This window comes from Pithys albifrons, chromosome 6, assembly GCF_047495875.1.
Source record: "Pithys albifrons albifrons isolate INPA30051 chromosome 6, PitAlb_v1, whole genome shotgun sequence".
Taxonomy (NCBI): Eukaryota; Metazoa; Chordata; class Aves; order Passeriformes; family Thamnophilidae; genus Pithys; species Pithys albifrons.
Genome location: NC_092463.1, coordinates 16,329,342 through 16,350,902, shown reverse-complemented (window position 1 = coordinate 16,350,902; position 21,561 = coordinate 16,329,342). Strand labels below are relative to the sequence as shown.

The 21,561-nt window shown below is 42.1% G+C and overlaps 1 protein-coding gene across 2 annotated transcripts in view; it reads right to left on the bottom strand.

Moving 5' to 3' along the window:
- Positions 1–10,077, bottom strand: part of BTBD7 (BTB domain containing 7) — a 56,497-nt gene extending 46,420 nt beyond the window's left edge. For both annotated transcript variants that reach the window (XM_071557627.1, XM_071557628.1), the window contains exon 1: positions 9,957–10,077. The gene's annotated coding sequence lies outside the window, so the exon portion shown is untranslated. The remainder of the gene's footprint in view (positions 1–9,956) is intronic.
- Between the last annotated feature and the right edge of the window lie 11,484 nt (positions 10,078–21,561).

Sequence of the window (21,561 nt, the reverse complement as noted above, 5' to 3'; positions counted from 1 at the left end):
GACAGCAGCATGACCTGACACTGCCACTGAAGTTAAGCTAACGGGGAACTGCACTCACCCTGTTGCTCCATCCAGCCAAGAGGTTTTCTTGCTTCCCCTCACACTACAAATAGAGATTATATGATCACAGAACAAGTCATTTCCGACGGCAGATCCATCACCCCACTGCTGGAGCAGGTGACAGACAGGGAAAGGGAGTTCTTGCAGGTTGGTCTGACAGGCAGCTACAGGTGGAACAGGAACCTACAGCTGTCAATATGAAGAGAGCAGACTCTTCCTTTTAACTGCCTCACAACTCCACAAAACTATACCCTTCTATTCATCCTCTCTGGGGCTGCTCAGTCTCAGCCAGTCGTTCTGGTCTGGCCCCAGGCATATCAGCACAGTCAGCCCTTGCAGGCACTGCACCTGAGGCTTCAGTTTCAATGCTGACACTTCACCTTTTCCCTCTTCTCCTCACATCCACAGTCACTCCCGAGTCTATTCTGCTCACTGAAGCAGGGAGCAATACAAAATCAAATTGTAAAACTCACTGCACATGGTATTTGTACAACAATTGCCTTATTCAAGAGCTTGTAACCTGGTTATGGACTGGTGCCTCCCTGAGCAAGTCTGAAATTTCTGGTCAAATCCACACACCATTTTCCTTATATTTAGACACTTTTAACACAAAATCCCCAACAACTAGCACGATGATCTTATACCTGTTCATATAAATTATTTATATCTGTATATAGTAAGATTTTAACAGTTACTTAAAAGGTTGCACATTTGAAAGACTTTTACTTTGGCTGGACTCTTCTATAAGGCCAATTTAAATTCATTAACTTCAGCAGAAAATTTTAAGAGCCATACTGACTTCACCAACTACCATTTATATCAGAACATCTGATGCCAAGAAATCTTTCTATGCTGTACCCTTCAAGGATTGAACACATTTTGAAGATGGGTATTTCAGTGCATGCACATGAGAGCATGTCCAGTAGCAAAACACACCAGTATTGCAATGCCTCCGCTCAAGGAAACTTCAGATACTTCCACAAACTACCACAACCCTCAAAAGTTACACCAGTAACTTCAGCTTTAATAGTTACATTCATTAATACCTACACTTTGATTCCATGCAAGTGTAGCGAGAAATAATGCTCACAAACTCTGAGGTGTGTCCTGCCCAAAACTATAGAAATTCATTCCAAATGAAACAGAAAACATACTTTCTCAATGATAAAAACAATCAATTAAGGAAGGAAAGGCTTAGTCAGAAAACCACACATAGTCTGCAATTAAGTTGGAGCTTTGTTTACATTTTCCCCTTGGCAAGAAAAGGAAGTTATGTCTTCCAGATTTCCTGCAACAAGCTCTGCATTTCCAAAGCTTTTTTTTTTGTCCTGTAACATGAACATGCAAGTTTTACAGAACAGTCAAGAGAGCATCACACATGTTAACATAACATGTTGTTCCCAAAAACAGAGGCACCAATCATGTACACATTTAATGTGATTAATTCAGCAGTATCTGCACATACCTCATGTATGCAGACTTTTAAAGGCTGCACAGTCAGAAGAGTTTAAGGGGTCGTTTTCTGTTTAACTAAGAAAATCTGCCCTTTGAGCAGACTGTTGATACACCTTAACTCTGCCTTCTCCCCCCACAAGATCTGAAGCTTTTCAGCTGCCCCAAAATGTTTAAAAATAGATTTTTCAAAGAAACCAAAGAAAATTTTTAGAAGGAAAGCAAAGGTCTGTTGTATTGCACTAATTAGAGGAGATACTTCATTAAGGGAATCAACCCATTGCTCTAAACGTAATTTTAGATCAAATTTTGTTTATCTTTCTCTCTTATCCACAATTGTCCTTGATACTACTATTCCTTCACATTCAGAACAAGGGCAAAATGCAGAAAAAGGAATACTTTGCCAGCCTGCACTGTACTTCTCAAATCTCCTTTGAGTCTTTCATTATTTGAGAAGTTCATCAACATACAGGAAAAAAAAACACCAAAACTTTGGGGGTTGGGTGTGTTTTGGTTGCAATCTTCCTTCCCTCTCTACCTAGACGATCATTCCCACTCAACTCTCCATTCATACTCAATGAGCAGGAACAGTTTTTATCTGGATCTGTTTTCAGATCAGTTTTCAGAATGACAAAAATAAAAGGTTCATTTTAACAACAAAACAAGTTAATCTTGTAAATGTGGGGGAGAAAGGGCAAGTTCCATTTCCTTCCAAACTTAAAACAAGGATGAAACTCCAGACTCACAAGGTGTTTAAATGAAAACACCCTGATTATTCCTGAAGATTGGTAGTGCCCTAATACAACTAAGCTTTGATGCAGCTGAAACCCAGACACAAAATGTGACATTTTCCAATTTAACTCTTCAGAAAAAATAAGTTGGTAGCTAAAAATAAGTGAGCGGAGAAGGGAAGAAGGAGAAAGTAAAGTAGATGGTGGTGGGGAAATACCTCGATTGGCACAAATCTGTTAATCCAAATAGGAAATTTTGAGTCAATAATTAACTGAGAAATTATGCAGTAACAAAACTACTTCAGATATTCTCAGCAGAAAAACCCAAATGACTTGAGAAACTTAGAGCAAGGCAAGGCAAGACAAGACAATTATTTTACTTAAAGTGGAAAAGCCCCAAGTAGTTTGAACAGACATTCTGGAAAGTTTGTTTTAAGATTATACTTCTGATTAACAACATTTTCAGTAGCCTTGTAATTTAAGCTTGAAAACCAACCTCAAACAGTAATTGCCCAGGTTACAGCATCAAAGACTGTGGTTAAAAGCAGTTAAAGACAAGCAGCTTTGATTCAGTGCAGAAATGCATAAGAGTCACTTTACCAGGGCTTACCAAGTCTTCAGGCTTTTGTCTAGAACTACAAAATACTATTAGATGGGGGAATCTTACACTGTATGAGAACCTTACTATGTTATAAGGGTATTTTGGAATTTCAAGTCCAAATGCATATTTTCCAGAAATGCCTAAAGGTGTTAAACCCTACAGGGATTTTAATGACCAAATAAAAAGGAGGTACTTTCTGATGCAAATAATGTATCTTTTTATTAAAAAAAAAAAAAAACAAACCCAAACTAGTCTCTTAGATATTAACTTTGGCTATTAAAAAAACCCCAAACCCAAAAAAACAACAACAAAAATCCACCCAAAACAGAAAAGTCAGCCAAGCTGGAATTTGAGGTAGTAAACACACATTTTAACCCAAAATTAAATAAGCTAATACCCCAAATCACTCATGAAAATAAACTGCAGAGGTGATGGGGACACTTGATACATTGGGAGGGTGGGGAGACTCAGGCCTGGGGCAGAAGCAGGTCCTGGTTGCTCTTACACACATTCCTTCGTAGAAGTGATGGTATTTACACCCAACTCTCCAGTAACAACTGTTGCCTCTAAGGAGTTGAAAAGCACTGACACAGTTCAGATCATCAGCAAGGCCATCACTACACTGGGGAACTGTGCATTTTGTCAACTCAACATCCTTCTACCTTGTTAGTCTCCGAAGCAGAATAAACAACCGATTTCAAAAACTTCTAAGAAGTACCTCATTACATCCTGACAAAGGTATTTTCAACTTAAAACGTCAGCAGAAGCTGTCAGGGGAGCTGCAGCCACAACTAGAATTACTTTAGAGAAATCAATGAACCTATTAGCATCATCTCCTCCTCCTGCATTCTAGACACTGTGTATATATTTCACTTCATCTCTCAAGATACCAGAAACTGAGATGCACAGCACAGCATGAGCCACCGTACAGGACACAGGATTTTATTCCCATGCTTGATTAGTCTGTGATTCACTCGAATTTTTTTAAATGGGAAATACAAAATTCCACTGTGTATCTGCCTACACTCCTCCCTTCAAGATTAGACCTTCTGGTCATTCAGGCAAGTATCACAAGCAGCTTCAGAGATGGTTAATCTTCGTTGTATTTTAAGAAACGGGTATCTGGGTACATAAGAGGAAATGTCTAAATGTCCTCAGATGTAAAAAGTACTTCAGCACAACCTCATCTGAAACACTACAGAATTTATGCAGATGGGCACTATAATTATCCCAGCAGGAGGAAGGCTTTAAATAAGACATTTTCCTAGAAGAAGTAAAAAATCCCCCAAACCACAGCAAACTCAGTTCCTCAGTTCCAACAGCCAGAGAACAACTTCCTCCCAACCTTTACATCAAGAGTCATCATGAGAACAAAGCTAAAGTAGAAGATCAAAAGAGATCAAAGAATAAGAGAGCACCAGTCCACGAGATACTGTCTTGTTGCATTCTGATTGTATTGTTATGTTAGAATGCCTTTTAATCAGCTCTCAGGCAGCATTTCCAATATTGGGGTCAGGAGAAAAAAAGTATGAAAAGGAACTTTTGTCACTCACATTGATTATTTTTAAAGCAATTAGAACAACCTATCCTGAAGTGATTTATATACATCACTGCAGAACAAAGATCTGGGCTAGCAGGTTATAAGCAAAGTAGCACTTCAGAGTCTCACTAACACAACATGATCTACCTGGTCACTCCAAAAATACTTCAATTTGCATATAAATAGGTGTAATTTTACTAATGTTGGATGCCTTCACTGGACACTGCTATTCTTGCTCATTAACTAGCTTGATCTCTCTAAAGTACTTCCCACTAGATAACACTGAAGATCTGAAGTGATGCCAGGAAAAGGAGATTTATCTCAAAGACTGTAAGTTACCATTCTGAAATAATACTGTATCAAAGAGGACAAAGTAGAAATAAAAAGGCTCTTTAACAATATGAAGAATCACAGTAAAAGCAGCACCAGAAAGAGATTCTTTAAAAGACATTTTAAAAAATTAAATTCTACCCTCTACAATTTACTATAGTGGATTGGAAACAGGAAATGATACGTAAGCAAAGATGAATACAAAAAATACAGTCTTTCTAATACAGGAAGAACCGAACATAAAATGATGTTTTAATGCCATCCACAATGCACAGTATGACAACTGAATTCAGACAAAACTTGAGGACAAAGGTAGAATAGGGTTTACAAAATGATCAGTCATTTGCACAGATAACTGCTTGCATTAGAATATCAAGTTTGAAAAACAAAGCAAAATCTCTAGAAGATAATTCTGAAACATAGAAACTGACTTTGGAAGATGTTGTCCTCAAACAGTACATCTCCACATTTACTGGAAGTTTCTTCTTCTTAATCAGCTTTTGCCATTGAACTTTTTCTTGCATGTTTAACACTCAAACATTTGAATAACCAGTTTAAACCCCGTGATTATAGAAAATCCCCAACAGGCTGAACACGTCTGCAAGGCCACCAGGTGCTAAAATACACACTCAGTAATGTTTGGTGTAAACTTGAACAACACTTACACCCAATGGAGCAAACAAATCAAATTTAAATTTAACTAAGTATATAGTTAGGTATGTACTTGAATCCAACACATTTCAGGCAATGCAGTTTCACCCCCTGATCCCCTTTACCTCCCTGACCTTGCCCCTACGCTGTGCTAGCAAACACTTTCATAGCAATGGGATGACCCAACGAGGGACCTGATATGAAGTTATTTTGTGCTTTAGTGGTTTATTTTTCAGACAGATCAATTTCCTGCAATGTTTCAGAGTGAAGCCTTGCAAACAGCTCTGCCAACGCAGCTGAGGGGGACTGTGCAGAAACTAAGAAAAAGCAGCTGTGGACTGAAACTGTTAAAGCCAATTTTGCCACTCAGCATCTACCAAGAACCTCAAAGGCATCCCTATTGTAGCTTTCCCCTGCCAGTGGGATGGGGAAGACAATCAGAAGAAAAGAAAGAACACAGTAAAACTCGTGGGTTGAGATAAGAACAGTTTAATAACTGAAATAAAATAAAAGATTCATATTATTATAATAATGGCAATGAAAAGGCAGACAACAAAAAGAGAGGGAAATAAAATCCAAGAGGCACAACTGATGCACAATACAATTGCTCACCACCAGCTGGCTGGTGCCCAGCTCATCCCCCAGCAGTGACTGGCCCCTCCTGGCCAGTTGCCCCCAGTTTATATTCCAGGTGTGACGTGCTACAGTTTGGAATATCCCTCTGACCGTTTGGATCAACTGTCCTGGCTGTGCTCTCTCTAAGCTTTTTGTGCAGCTCCATCCACACTGACAGAGCACAGGAAACTGGAAAGTCCTTGATTTAGGGCAAGTACTGCTCAGCAACAACCCAACCCTCAGTGTGTTATCCACATTACTCTCACACTAAATCCAAAGAACAGTAGTGTACCAGCTACTAGGAAAAAAATTAACTATTCCAGCTGAAACACGGGCAATGTGTAAACAACTCTACCAATACAACAGAGGGAACTGTGCGGAAACAGGAAAAAGCAGCTGGACTGAAAGCTTGAAAGCCACTTGTACCATTAAGAATCTATCAAGAACCTCACAGGCATCCTTATTAAGCCGGAAAGTATCTGTCATAGTCCCAAGGACAGAAAAAAAGGGGACTTCAGGTCCCCTTCAGTTTCAGGTGAACCTCTGACATGATCTGGTCTCTTTGCTTGAACACTGGAAACTAAAATACCACAGTCAGAGAAAATGAAAGCAAAATGCTACAATTTTACAGAATTTCAGACATCAAGCTATGCAATAAGTGCTGCATATGCCATCAGTGATATTCAGCTCCTTTCTATTCATTTTCCTTCTTGCCCATTTCTACTCTCCCAGTTTTCACTGGTTTTGCACAAAACATGCATCACTACAGTTGGTATCTTTCTTGGGAGCTGTGCAGGACAACTGGATTGGTAACAAATGCAAGACTAGCAACAAACATGGCATCTACAGCCCATTCTTCTTATAGTTCAGGCATACTGGTAAGCCAACATATCAAAGAGCATTCTAAAAATCTGCAAAATCTTTTGTCCAAAGATTTAAAGATGTATTGACAAGATTTATTCTTCAAAGAACATGGGAAATGAAACAGAGCAGTAACTGGACTCACTGGAAGCGCATCTAACACTCACATCTGAACTTAGATTCCCTGTCCCCACTGCAGGTGGAATAAAGTTTCTGCACCAGGATTCCAGTGTATGAAAAGCATAACAAAATAGTAAAAGCCTACGATCTGATAACAGAAGTCATGTAAATATGCTAAGAAAAAACAATCAAACAGAAAATGCAGAGTTAATACGCAAACTCACAGTTCTCTATCAAGATTTTCTTTAATATCATTAAGAACACAGTTACTTCTTAAATGCAATCTCACAATTCAATTACAGATCTTTCAACTGATTAATGTGAACATGTAGTCCATGTGAAATATCAATAGGATATTTTGATTCATCTTACTTTTTGTCTCAGAAAGGCAGCCAGCCACAACCATCTTCCTCATCACTGTGCACCACACATGGAAATACATCCCCCTTTCCTTGCCTGTGGTCTGATAGATCAAGAAAAAATGAGCACCAGGGTGGCAGGAGGGGCAGGGCTAATGTCCCACCTGCTCCTTTGGCCATGTGCAGGACCCCAAGACACCATAACATCAATGCATCCTGGAAAACAGGACAGAGGAAGACACTGTCCCAGCCCAGAATTCATCTCCTACAAGCCTCAGGGTTAACTGTCATCAGTGACAGCAGCAAACCTGACATCATGCACACAGTAACTTGAAAGGCCACTTTCAAAATTAAGACTAGATATTTTGTTGTTAATTCATCAAGCTCTGGCAGTCCCAATGAATTAAATTCAAAGAGCTGCCTGCAAAGGCAGAACATTCTACTCTAATTTAACCGGGAGCAACATACCTTCACAACACAAAGTTTTGAGCTTCTCAGACAAGCTTGCAAACCAAGAGGGGGGAAGAAATTAAAAACCACTATGACAAGTCCATACAAGTCTTCCAGGAGAGCTTATAAAAATAATTCTGTTCTTTCATGTATGACTCTTTGCAAATCAGTCCATGCCAGCTATAAGCATTACACCACCACTGTATCTATGACTCAGCAAGGGAATCTGGACATATGAAGAAAATCCACTTACTAATGTAAGAGGCAAGGATTTAAAACAGCAACAATTACAACAATGGCACAGTAAATGAACCAAGATGACTTGGGTCTGTGCTCCTTGTATGTTTAAGCAGATAAATTAAATTAGAATGTCAAACCCATTTATACATTGGCTAAGTTTGAAAGCAAGTAAAACAATGCTTAGTGCAGCTGAGCTGAAATACAAAGGGTTCAATAGCTGTTTTCATCTCCAGTGAACAAAAACAAACACTGGCTGTACATTTGACACAAACCACTGAGCTCTACTTCCAAGATTACCTGCATGCAGCCCAACTGTGCAAGTGTAACTTTAGATCAGAATTTTTAAAAGTGAGCAATCGGCAGCTTGGTGTTGTAATTTAAGATACAAGCTGGATTGCCTAAGACATTTGTTACATATTTACATGTAAGCACAAAGAGACAGTAATGTTTATGGAACATTATTTGCTGCAGCAAAGTAGCAAGTCTTAAATGGCTCAATTATCTGCTCCATCAACTAGGCCTAGTTAGAAGTAAGTTATTCTAAGAAGGGAGAAGACATCAAAAGCTGTATCTTCTCAATACATTATCTTCATCCAGATATTCTACAAAATGAGCACTCAGATCTTGCCGTGTAAACACTATGGTCCAGAGAGTCTCTATGTTACTAAAAGACTTCTCTTCCACATCCTCAAAAATCCTTTCTACATAATTAATTTTGTAATATTGGCAGCAGACTCTTAGTCAACAGGGGGAGGAGGAAGAAATATTTTCATTGATTTCTTACATAAAAGGTTCAAACAGAAAAGGATCTAAGAAGAAATTCCCCTCCCTGCACATCCCTGTATAAAGAGGGATAGTAATACAGAAGCAGGATGAAACATTTGAAACAATAAAGAAGAACCTTAAAGGACTCACCCCACACCTTAACATCTTTCAAAGAAGGTAAAGCTTTAACTCTTCAAGTTCTCAGTGCCTCAAAAACAGTTCTGAGCATTACAAATTTTGTATCTGAGTTTCTGTTTTTATTTTCTCCACTTATGAAAACAGAGCATGAAATATGTGGTAAAACCAGAGGTGATCACATCCCAGTGGTATATCTGTCAAACACTTCAGATTTCCATATGATGTGACATTGCTTTGGAGCAAAGCCTCGAGTGATGCTACATCGCCTAAGCTAAATTTTCACACAAATTACCTATCATTGTATCAACACGTGCTTGATTATCTTAGAATCGTATTTTATGTTAGCACTCGACATGTGTGTCATCTTCCACCCAACGGCCTCCAATGGGATGGCGGGGGAGAGCAAGTAGGAACACGAACCGACAGGAAAGCACTTATCCCACTGGCAGCAGGAATATTCCAGAGGCACAGGCGAGCAGATCACCTACAAAGCCCTCCCTCCAAGTTTGATCAGAGACACCGCGGTGCCACCTGTGGGGAGCGGGACAAACCCGTACACACCGCGGGGCAGCAGCACCACAGGGCCACGGGAGCTGTCACGGGCCGGGCTCCCCGGCGGCCACCGGGGCCGGACACGGGCGGAGCTCCGCGCTGCGGGAACAGGAGCCCCGCACGGGCTGCCGCGGGGCAGGGCTCCGGGACAGGGCTCCGGCCGCGGGACAGGGCTCCGGCCGTGGCCGCCTGGGGATCGGGGAGCGGGACGAGGGCGGGGACGGCGCGGCGAGACCCGACAGCACGGTCGGGCAGCGCCGAGGCCGCCGCCGGCGCTCCTCACCGAGAAGCCTGCGGGCCGGGAGCGGCACGGGGCGCAGGGTTGCTCCCCGCGGGGGACGGCCCCGCGGAGCTGCGGGCTGGGAGCGGCGCGGCGGGACGAGCCGCCCGCAGCCGGCCCGGCGGGGCGCGCTCCGAGCCCCGCCGCGGGGACATCGACGGTCTCGCCCCCTCCCCTCCGCCGCCGTGACACCGAGCCCGCGGTGCCTCACCTCCGGCAGCCGCTCGCCGCCGCCATCCTCCCGCTCAGCGCCGCCCGCTCCTGCCCGGCCCCGCTCCGGCCGCCGCCATTTTGCTCCCGAGCCCCGGGCTCGGCCGGGCAGCGCGAGCACGCACAGCGCCTGCGCGGCCGCTGAGCTGCGGCGCGCGGGACACGTGGTCCGCGAGGAGGGGGCGGGGCCTGCAGGGACCGGTGGGCGGGGCCGAAACCCCGCGGTAGCCCCGGGACCCTTCAGTGCTGCCCCTCAGGGCTCTCTCTGGTGCTCTCCATCCGGGCTGCCCCCCAGGGCTGCCCCTCAGGGCTCTCTCTGGTGCTCTCCATCCGGGCTGCCCCCCAGGGCTGCCCCTCAGGGCTCTCTCTGGTGCTCTCCATCCGGGCTGCCCCCCAGGGCTGCCCCTCAGGGCTCTCTCTGGTGCTCTCCATCCGGGCTGCCCCCCAGGGCTGCCCCTCAGGGCTCTCTCTGGTGCTCTCCATCCGGGCTGCCCCCCAGGGCTGCCCCTCAGGGCTCTCTCTGGTGCTCCCCCTCCGTGCTCCTCCTCCGTGCTCCCCCTGCACGGCCTCTCTGGGCCGTGGAGGCAGCCGAGCTGGGTGTGTCCTCCCCTGTCGCGCTGCCGCTCCCGCACCACGTGCCCAGCGTGGCACATCTCGCAGGCTCCTTACCGTGCTCAGATGCAGAGGTGTCTGCAGTCTAAGTTGTGTGTCAGCGCATGTTCTTTGTCCTTGAGACTTAAGCTGCTTACACTAAGCATGTGTCTGTCTCCGTGCTTTGCCGAACTACTGTAAGCAGGTTACAGGCAGGACACTGATTCCAGTTTTGTTGTTCATGCAAAGAATATGTACTGCTCACCTGGAAATAAACTCCCACCACCTTCTCCACTTCTAATCACCTCTCTCAGCATCAAAAACTAGTATTCAACACACCTAGATGAAGGTATGTGCCGGCTGTTCCCACCATTGCTGGTACTGCTCCTGCTACACTTTCTTGAAAGAAAGGTGCATGTGGATATGGCCAGGGTCAGCCACCATATCTGTAAGATCACTGTTTCCTAAATCAGAGAGAGTGACCAAAAATCCAAAATAGTCAAGGTTCTGTTAGAACAATGAAACCACTTAAGTAAACAGAATTACTTGAGCCCTCTAAAAGAACAAAGCACCATGGATCTATACAGGAGAAGGTCTGAGGAATGAGTTACATGCACAGTCCAAAAATCTGATGAAGTCACATGGCAGAAAATATTTAGCAAGCTGAAAGCCACATCTGTGATCATTCTTGGTTGGTAAAGGCAACCTATGACCGATTACATTCCCTCCTGATTATGCTGACAGTCCATTTCTGGAGGGAAGCCATCCTCCCACTTGGCATGGTGCTGTCCTCCATCTCTGTAATTAACTCGCCTGAATGCAGCAGAACTCCCTAACTACCGCTTGGCATAGCATCCCATAGTGCTGAGCAGCTTACCAAGAGGCTAGGGAACAAACAACCCCTAATGTATATGTGCCCATGCTGCAGACTTTCCTTACTTGTTTCAGCCAAAAAATGGAGGAGAAACACAATTGGGCTCATGGACATCACCATGTGCCCCTTGGGGGTTTAACCATCTATCTTATTTATGTGGTCTCAAGTATTATAGTGTATGAGAGAATAACAACCTTTGACTTCCATATCTGCACAGTACCAGAATAAGATGAGGAAATTTTTATCATTATAGTTTAATTGATGAAGTTCACACTGTCAGGTTTAAGCTTGTATCTGTTCAAGGGAGGCTATGACTATACCCTCTAAGGGTGATGTCTTTGCAAGCTGTTGTTGCTATTATGAGGAGAGCTCATAAAACTGACTGGCAGACAGAGCTCAGCCTCTTTGAGCTATTGCTTGCTACAGCCTTTCCATCTTCTATTTATGTCTCTTTTCCTGAGCCTGCCCTAACCAGCTTTCCATTCCCTGCTGTTAGGAACCATGGTATGGAATACCACAAACAGCCTGGTTTTATTTTACCCTGGTTTTATGTGGTATTATGGTAAATATGTTCATAATGCCTGCCTGGGCATATAAATAAAATAAAATATTAAATATTTTTAACTCATTGATCTGTATCTCACTCGGGTCCTTATAGACACTGCAACTTCATTTGTCTGAGCCACCAAAGTCAAGCAACCGACACAAACCTATAGGGAACAAAACTGCAGTAGTTTTAAAGCATATGGATTTTTTATTTTAAATGTATCTGTTAGGAGAAATGGTTGCAGATGAAGTTCTTATATATGAACAATGTGACTCCCAGCCTCCCTAAATCATTCATTGTTACAATTTTAGCAATGGCTTGCTGAAAGCAGCACAGAAATGAGAACCAGTTGAAGTTAAATCAGTAGGATTCAGGTCACAGAGCTTTTAGACTAAGGGGCAATAATATACCAGCTTGGTTTTCAGGTGACAGGCACCAATTAGGAATTTGTTCCCAAAGCTCTGTAGGTAGGTAAAAAATCCATTAAATTCTTCAGCAAACCTGGCTCATAATCTTACAGGTAGTGAAAATGGCAAGAAAAGGAAAATAAGTCTTATGGGCTGAATGTCTGGTTTGTTAGTGGTCTTTTTTAATATTCTGATACAATTAACTATAATGCAGTCAAAATGGATGGTTGGATTGAAGTCACAAGATCTTGCTCTGCAATAGTCATCCTTTCAGTAGCTTAAATAAAACTTCTTTCTTATGACTCAGAGACAAACAGTGTGTTGGGTAACAACTTCAGCAGACATCTGGCAAGTTGGAAGTGAGGAAGGCTACCACATGCTTTCTTTTGCGTTAGAGTTTTTAAACCTTAGAGGTCACTCCTTGAGTGCAGAGCACTGTCATTGTCTTAGAGGATTGTGTGTTCTCGTGGGCTAGACAGCTGGGACACCAAAATTAAGCTGACTAGGTCCTTCTGGCACCTGGGACATTGGTGCAGAAGACAGGTTATAAAACACTGAGGTACAACCCTTGCTGCGGAGGAGTGGGAAATGGAAGCTAATTGCATTTAAATGTAGGTAATATGTTTTCTGAGATGAGAGGATAGGAGATTCACACTGTCTGACAAACACCCCCAGAGCATGTGCACACACATCACTTCCCTGATCACTTAATTATAATCCTCACCCACCTTCTCAGAAATATATTCATGTTCCATTTTTATCAGGATTGAGATATGTTTGGTTTGATCGATTTAAAAGAATCTCTTGATGTCCTAATGAGCAAAATCTAAATATTGTAAAACATCCTCTCCTCTTTAGAACAAACAATGTGCAGGATGAGATACTGTCTGAGCCACACAATAGTTTGCAGTAGCTGATTAATACTTTATTCAAGTTTTTGCAGGGACTTCTTTAAAATGCTTATGAATGATGATCACTGTGCATACACATTGCATTTTATCTCTAAATTCGAGTGTTAGTAGGAAAAATTGATTATATGCCACCACTTATTAAAAATAAAACCAACTCAAATGTCTATTGTAATTCATTTACCCTTCATTTGCACTAGGAAGCTCAAGCTTTGAAATACCCTTTTGATGATATTTACTGGAGTTTATTGAAGAGAGAATACACTTGGGAAAAAGCCCAAACAGTTCACTTCCATTGCTTCAGTTTGTGTCCATGATTCATTTCTTAGACTTTTGGATGTTTCTTTTGATTTTCATTCCAAATGTGTACTGTTTGTTACTATACATGATGCATTTGTATTGCTGTGTTGTACAGAGGGCCTAATCAAACCCGAGGTCTTGCTGTGCTGGACGGTTTGCCAAATTCAGATTACAGTACATGCTCTAGAGAATTTATCAATTAACTGGAAAGTGTGATCATGCAAGGTACCTCCTGCAAACCAGTTAGAAAACCAGACGTGTGTAATTTTCTGTGAGAGCTGGGATCACACCTCATGTTGCAGAAGGTACCTAGACAGAAATAATGTCAGCTGAATTAGTTAGAGAATGTGATTGTGTTTTGCCATAAACAACACCTTTTTATTCATGACCATTTGAAGCATGACTTTCTAGCACTACGGCTCAAATCCTTAAAGTCTAATTCATCTTGGGTTTTATTGTTGTTGTTTGTTTTGAATGTATGTATTTCAGTTCAATTTCATTGCACTCAAGGCAGTAAATCATGGCTAAAGAAGAGCTTAGAATACTTTAGAGTATAATTTGTTTATTGGTAACTGATCCACAATAACTGAATCCTCAAGGGCTGAAAAATAGATTTGAATGATGCTTATTATGCTAAACAGGCTTCATTTATATCATCGATACTGATGAGATTCTGCAAATATATAGATCTGGACTATTAGTAGCTCTTTAATGTTATTCTTTTTCTGTTGCCTTTCATACTATCTGAGTTTTTCTCACTATCTAAACCTACTTTAAAATTTTGTAGAAGAAGGTTATTTGGCATACTCACATACCCATTGCTCATTATATATCACCCAAGAGACCCCCAAAGAATAGACTGAATTGATACTCAAGCCACAGTAACTGGCTTTCTATAATCAGTGATGATAGACTAAGAGATGTGCTGCCTTGTGTGAAACAGGTGCTGTGCAAGCACACCAATGACAGCAGTGCTCTTTCTGATTGTTCCTTCAATCACCAGATCTTCATACAGAGAGGAAGAAAGCCCTGTGTTCCAGCAAGAGAGCTGAGGAAGAAGGGAGGTGAGGGTGAAGGATTTTGTTTGCTGCCAGCAGGAGAGAAAGGCAGCTGTGATGGGGACTGCCATGCAACTGGTTGCTGTGGGATCTCTGCCTGTTCTGTGATGAAGCAAATTCCCCACCAGCACATGCTGGGGAAAGGTGAAGGGCACAGAGCCACCGTGTGCTTCTGGGGAACCTGGGGACTTGGTGAGGTGAAACTGTTGTATCCAGCAGGAACAAAGAGCAAACTTACTATGAAGGAGGTGTAAAATAGGCCCTGCCCCAAGCAGGTGGCAGAAGATACATGTATTTCAGGGGCCTTTGAAGAAGCTGGAGGAAAAGAAATGGCACTAGACCCCCTTGTTAAAATGGGGAGGTCAGGAGTCAGATAGGGGTCTGCCTGCGGAACAATCTGGCACCTCAAGAAATGAAGACAGGGTTGGTGGTTATCCATGCCGGGAGGTTAAACCTTAAAAAACTATGAGCCTGTGAAGTCCACAGGCTGACCATGCTGGGCAGCCCATGACCATTACATATAGACAAACCTACACTGGGAGGCACAAAATTAATTATTTTGCTTGTGTGACCTTTATGTAGCTAACTTCTGCGCACGCACAGGGAAAGTGTCTCACTCTGATCACCACAGCATACCCTGAAAGGAATGTTACTTCATTGTAAATCAAATTTCATTTGGATTAACCTTTAGTTGAGTCCTTAAAGGGGGGTTGTTTTGTGTACATGAAGGGGTTGTTTGTTGTTACTGTTGCTACAGTGTTGCTGATGCTCTTGGTGAGGTATAATCACTCACCCTGCGGCTGCATTCCTTAGTAAATGCTCTTTGTAATTTGTCAGTGGAGAGAAAGATGCCAAAACCAAACCGCTGATGATGATGGCAATTGCTTGCCTTAGCTGTGTAAGCCTGCACTGCTGGTCTTTTCCTATCACTTAGTGCTTTATCAACTGATCCTATTCTGCATGCAATGTGAACAATATAAGATGTTTGTGGAAAGAATGGTTATTCAATACATTGATCCCTCCTCACAGCTCACTATGTCACTAAGCCTACTTTGCCGCACACTTCGACCTGCTTTAAATGCAGACTTGATAGCTCCCTACAGCCCTTTCTGTGGCATCTGAGTGCTTCACAAACACTAATGAATTTTCAAAAAGCAGTTGTTATATCCACCCTGTAGATTACAAAGTGAGACACAGAATTATTCTGCTTTTGTGGAACCTCACTTAAGGCACCCGGGCCCTTATGGGCACCTGCAGTACTGCAGCACCTGCCGTGCTCAGTGTCTGTCCCATTCAGTCCAGTTGCAGCTGTGAGTCTGCCCTCTTGCAAACTTGACACCAAGAATTCAAGTCAAGCACTCTGAAAATGAAAAGCAAACTTCTAGCCACAGCTTATGAAAAGTTTAAGTAATAACTGATTACTACATTGTTAATCTTTGGTGGAGCCAAAGTTGGATTCCTAGGAGAGCACGTAGCTGTGAGACAGTCCATCCTCTGCCTGACATTTCTTGTCTCATGCCATCTGTGCCTTCCAAGTTCTGCAGCATGCTGAGCAAAGGTCAACGTATGGGCAACACTATTTTTTTTAAATGTGCATCTCTGATTTATACCCAAAATAGGTCCATCCTATAAATTATCTATCTGGTTAGATGCTGCTGTGACCCACTTGGATCTGAATCTTGTAAAGCGTAGTTAGTGATGTTAAAATAGTTATCCATTGGAACCTAGATAGGTTTTGATTACATGGCATCAGCTGAATTCACAGCACTGACTGGAATTTGTCTATGTATGGGTAAACTAATTAACTGGTTGGGAAGTTCATGCTACAAAGATGATGGTAATTGATTAGTGGGAGGTACAAGAATTGTTCATAGAATTATAGAACCGTAAGAAAAGGACCCTTAAGATCATCGAGTCCATCCATTAACCCAGTACTGCCAAGTCCACCACTAAACCATATTCCTAAGCACCACAGCTACACATCTTTCAAATCCCTCCAATGATGGTGACCCCACCACTGCCCTGGACAGCCTATTCCAATGCTTGATGACCATTTCAGTGAAGAAATTTGCACACAGAATCACATGGAGCATCATTTAGGTTGAAAAAGACGTATAAGATCATAGAGTTCAACCCTTGACTGATCACTACCCTGTCAACATAGCATTGAGTGCCATGTCTAGTTGCTTCTGGAACACCTCCAGGGATGGTGACTCCACCACCACCCTAGGCAGTCAGTTCCAATGCTTAACAAGCCTCTCTCTGCAGAAATTCTTCCTGAAATATGCTGAACTGGAAGGGATCCACACAGATCATCAAAGCTCAACCCTTGGCCCCACACAGAACAGTCCTGAGAATCACACCATGTACCTCAGAGTTGTCCAAATGCTTCTTGAACTCTGGCAGACTTGGGACTGTAACCACTTCCCTGGTTCTGTGTATTTAAGTTGCTGAACTGGTGATCCTTCTGAGATGTTGCTTGAGCAACGCTGGACAAATCTTGTAATGTTACTACTGTGACTTGCTGCATTGCCTTAACAAAGAAACCTGGATGATGAAGCTTTTATCAAGCTGAGTAGTGTCTGGACAAGACTGAGTATGGTTTCTGAAAGAGGTATTGTTTCTGAAAGGGCTGGAAACAAATTGAAGCAATCAATCAGTGTCAGAGAAAGAGCAATGGAGATGTTGTTAGACATATTCAGATGCTAGAAGTTTTCCAAGTGCCATGTGAAAGCAACAGGCAGAGTAGTCAGTGGTCAGAGGAGGAGAAAATTTTGAAAGAAGTAGTCAACATGATGAAGGTCTAACCTCCCTGAAGAAAGCTGAGCGCTTTAATGGATTGCTCTCAATCAGCAAAAATTACTTAGTGTCAAATCTAAATATTCTTTACTGCAATTTAAGTTCACTACTTTTTGTTCTGTCAACAACAGACATGGAAAACAGGTGATCTCTTAGTCTTTGCAACTACCTTTATTGGACAAGTCTGGAAGACAGTCACCTGCTTCCTCACTTCTCTATTTAGACTAAACAGTTCAAACTTCTTCAGCTTTTGCCTGTGGATATTTTGTGGTTCTTGGTCATTCTCTTAAAACTTCTTTGTTGTCTTTGTGATTAGTGCACATATTTCTTGAAGTCCAGGTCCCAGACTGGAAGTGAAGTTGCAGCACAGGTTTTAGCACTAGCATGGGCTATAGGGGACCTCACAGACAATGCTTTTGGGTGTATCTCCCAATACGAATATCTTTTTCTCCAGCAATGTAATGCTGACCAAGGTCTATCTTGTCACTTAGTGCATCTCTGACATTGTCCTCTGTGTAATGAGAAAGCCAATATTTTGTCCTCTTGTATTACATGGTATCAGTTATACTGAGTGCAGAATATTCTCCCTTTTTTATTTGCTTAAATTTTATCTTGTTTATGCTGAATTGCCTGTGGCTGAGACAAATCAGCTTCATTACACACATCTCCAGTTTTTCCTCCACTTTGGGTTATGCTGCAGCTGTGCCATTCATGTTTTACTAAGGAAGTACAAATTTTCTGAAACTCCTTTTCATCTTGGGTGTATTTTCCTTAGGATCTGTGCTTCACTGAATTTCATAGAAAGCAGAGTTTATGGTCTATTTTACTGTCCTTCCTCACTCTCCTCACAGAAAATGAGGAACACTGTTACTTCATAGTCTTGGCTACCTTTCCTCTCAACATTCTCAACGACTTTTTCTCTACTGCTTACCATCAAATGGAAAGTGAGCTCCCTTCTACCTGTATTCATTACCAGATGCCTTCCAGGAGTTTTCTGGAAAGTGTGTTTGTCTATTTTTTTTTCTTTTTTTTTGCTTAATACATGTGCAGATACCAAATCTCCATGATGTAAAATCTGGATCTTTGTCTGATTATACTACCTGACCTCAAAAAGCCTTGTCGCATCCTGCCCTGTTTAGCGTTTTGGTGACACCATCCTTTTGCGTTTCCTTCTTCATCATTATGGATATATTAATGTTACAGTAACATGGATTATCCCACTCTCAGCTGTGCAAATTCAGTAGTAACCAGTTTATTGTATTAAAGATTCCCAGCATTTCTTGTTTATTTCCTGTGCTTCTTGGGTTAATAAACAAATACCTGAAATGTTCAGGGAATTGACTAACTGTCCTTCATGACCTTCTTATGACCATTATGAATACAAAGGAAAAAACCCACTTCCTGCTTCTTGACAAGGTGGAATGAACATCTATCCAGGAATTTGTAGAACAGTGTTCCAGAGAACCCAGGTTCTCCTGCTGCTACCATTTTGGCAGACAAATGCTCTTTTCCAAGAGCTCTCTCTCACTGTCTTGCCCTTAATTCATAACTGGAAGAAGAAAAAAGAGTACAAGCTGAATTCTCTGCTGCCTCACCCTCACTCTTTGCACCTTGCAATTATTACTGGTCCCTTCGGGTTCTCTTCTAGCAGTATCTTTATCACTCACTATGGATGAAAAGCATGAGGAAATAATCACTGAACTGGTGAGGCGTCCTCATTTCTTTCCAGCAGCTTGAGTACCTGCTTCTTGGCACATCAGGACAGAGTGTTGTGGGGTTCTGCCCAGTTCAGGAGAGGTCTCCTCCATGGAGTTTGTGTGTCTCAGGTCTTTTGGAGAATGTGACTTTGCTTCATTCATCCTCAATGCTAAATCCTTGCTTGCTGCCTGGATCCTGGCTCTTTGACTTAAAAAGAAGATGCCTTCTTGCCAGAGCAGCTTATTTAGCCCCAACTGATGATGGTTCTATAGACTACTTCAGCTTGCCAGCTTCACTTTCCTGCATCCTCACCTTAATAAAGGGTTGGAAACATAAATAATTAGAAGCTTCTGTCCTGGGGTAGTCTCAGACTATGCATGAAGACCCAAATCCTGGAAAGGAAGGAGCTATGAAGCACTGATTGAGGATTTTTTGTCTTTTTATACTGAGATGCAGGAGACACCAGTGTTGGCTGTATCACAGCTGGGACAGACCTGTTTTACTGATGGCACTAGGAGGATCTGCAAATCCACACCAAGCCACAAAGCATTTCAGAGATAAATGAAATGTTATTATTTAAGAACTAGCAGTTAATGAAGACCTATGACTCCTATTGTGAGATCTGAGATGACATTAAGAGTGCTGCAGTTTCCTGTTAGGAGAAGAAATGGAGGAAAAATGCATGGAAAACCACACAAATACTGGCAGTCAGATTCTGATGAGTCTTTCAAACATGAAGGTAGGATCTGAGGAGGTCATATGTGAACTTTTATATGTTGTAGTGCGTTCCTATTATTTTCATGGGATAACTGCTGGAGATGAGGCAAAACCGAGGACTAGAATTTGCTGTACCAGCCTGCCATATATATAGAATGTGTAGTACACATATATCCCATGCAAAGCATCAAAGCATTTGATCTAGCAGAATGAGTTACAGCAATTATCTGAATGAGATGGTTGCCTTGGAAGACCCTTTTAAATAGTAGTAGGTTTAAGCTATGTCAGACGTAGTTCTATGTTGACTGACAATTCAAGGGATTTTGGATGCAGAGTACAGGTACAGACCCTAACAGAAAAAGTCAACCCTGAAAGCATAAACTGAAACTGATAGCACATCACAGTGGTTTAAATTAATAATGTGCTGAAAATCTAGTTATGCTTATATTTAAAGCTTTTGACTCTGCCTCCCTTTTGGCCTTTGAACTTAACATTCATTGCACAATGATCTTTGTTTTCTCCTAAGCACTTTCATCCTCTGCCTCACGCCATCCTGTGTACATGGGAGGAGATCTGTGCAAAAGATTTTTTCCAAATCCCTCCTTAAAATTAATTTCTGCTATGAATCTTATGAGCAATGATATGCTGCAATTCCTTGCTGTGCTGCATATGGTGTTCGTTTCGTTACTCCTCACTTTTCCCATTTACTTTTGACTCATTTTTACATTTACTTTTGACTCAGGCTCTACCTTTTCAAAATAAAGGAGCCTAATGTGCCAGAAGATGTTGTCCTGGTAAGACCAATTTTGTTTCTGGAGACTTTTGCAGCTGTCTGGGGATGTCAAAGCAGAAGCTGCCTGTGAAAGTGGTCTCAGGGTAAAGATAGGCCCTGAGGCTTTCTTGGGACAGTGACTCCACCAATTCCTGCTATGATATAGCAGAACAAAATTTAAAAATTTTCCTCCTTGGTGTCTGATTCTTTCTGTACTTCACTTTCTAAAGAGTTGTTTTATTTGACCTGTTTAGACTATAGCATAGTGCAGTAGTTTGTATGTTGTTATATGGATAGCATATAGCCTTGTGGCATAACACTTACAGACAGTCCATATCCTGCTGAAGTAAACCTGTGCTCTGGACAGACAAATCCAGGATTAGGCACTGTAAGCAACCCTTAGAGCAGTGGAGCTAATGAAGCTGAGCTGTTACATCCAGACAGTGCTGGTTGGGGATATTAACCTGACTCCAAGAGTAGTAGAGATATTTAACAAGGTGTTGAGCATTTCTTTGCTACATGCCAGAGACATGCCCTTAGATTCCAACAAACAGTATTCACTTTCAGTCTGTAATTCTCAGTAAGAAAACTTAGGAGATAAAATGAGTGATGCAGGCAGAAGACAAAAGATGTCAAAGACCACCTACTGAAACAAATGACCTTGCTTTGCATGGCACCCAGGATTGCAGCATCCTCCACAGTTGAGCATGGAATTACTTTGTGATGCCTACCCATAACAGAACAAAAAGCCAAAAGGTCATGTGGTCCTGAGACCTGATAAAAAAGAAATGATACTTGTGGTGATTTTAAAAGTAGGCAGAGTGCGTTTATCCAAATTGGGTGAGTGGGGGTGCTGACTGCTTGCTTTTGCAAACCTCCAGCTGATCACAATCAGCCATTGGTATTAGTTTTGTGTCTTGTCCAAAATCCGTAGG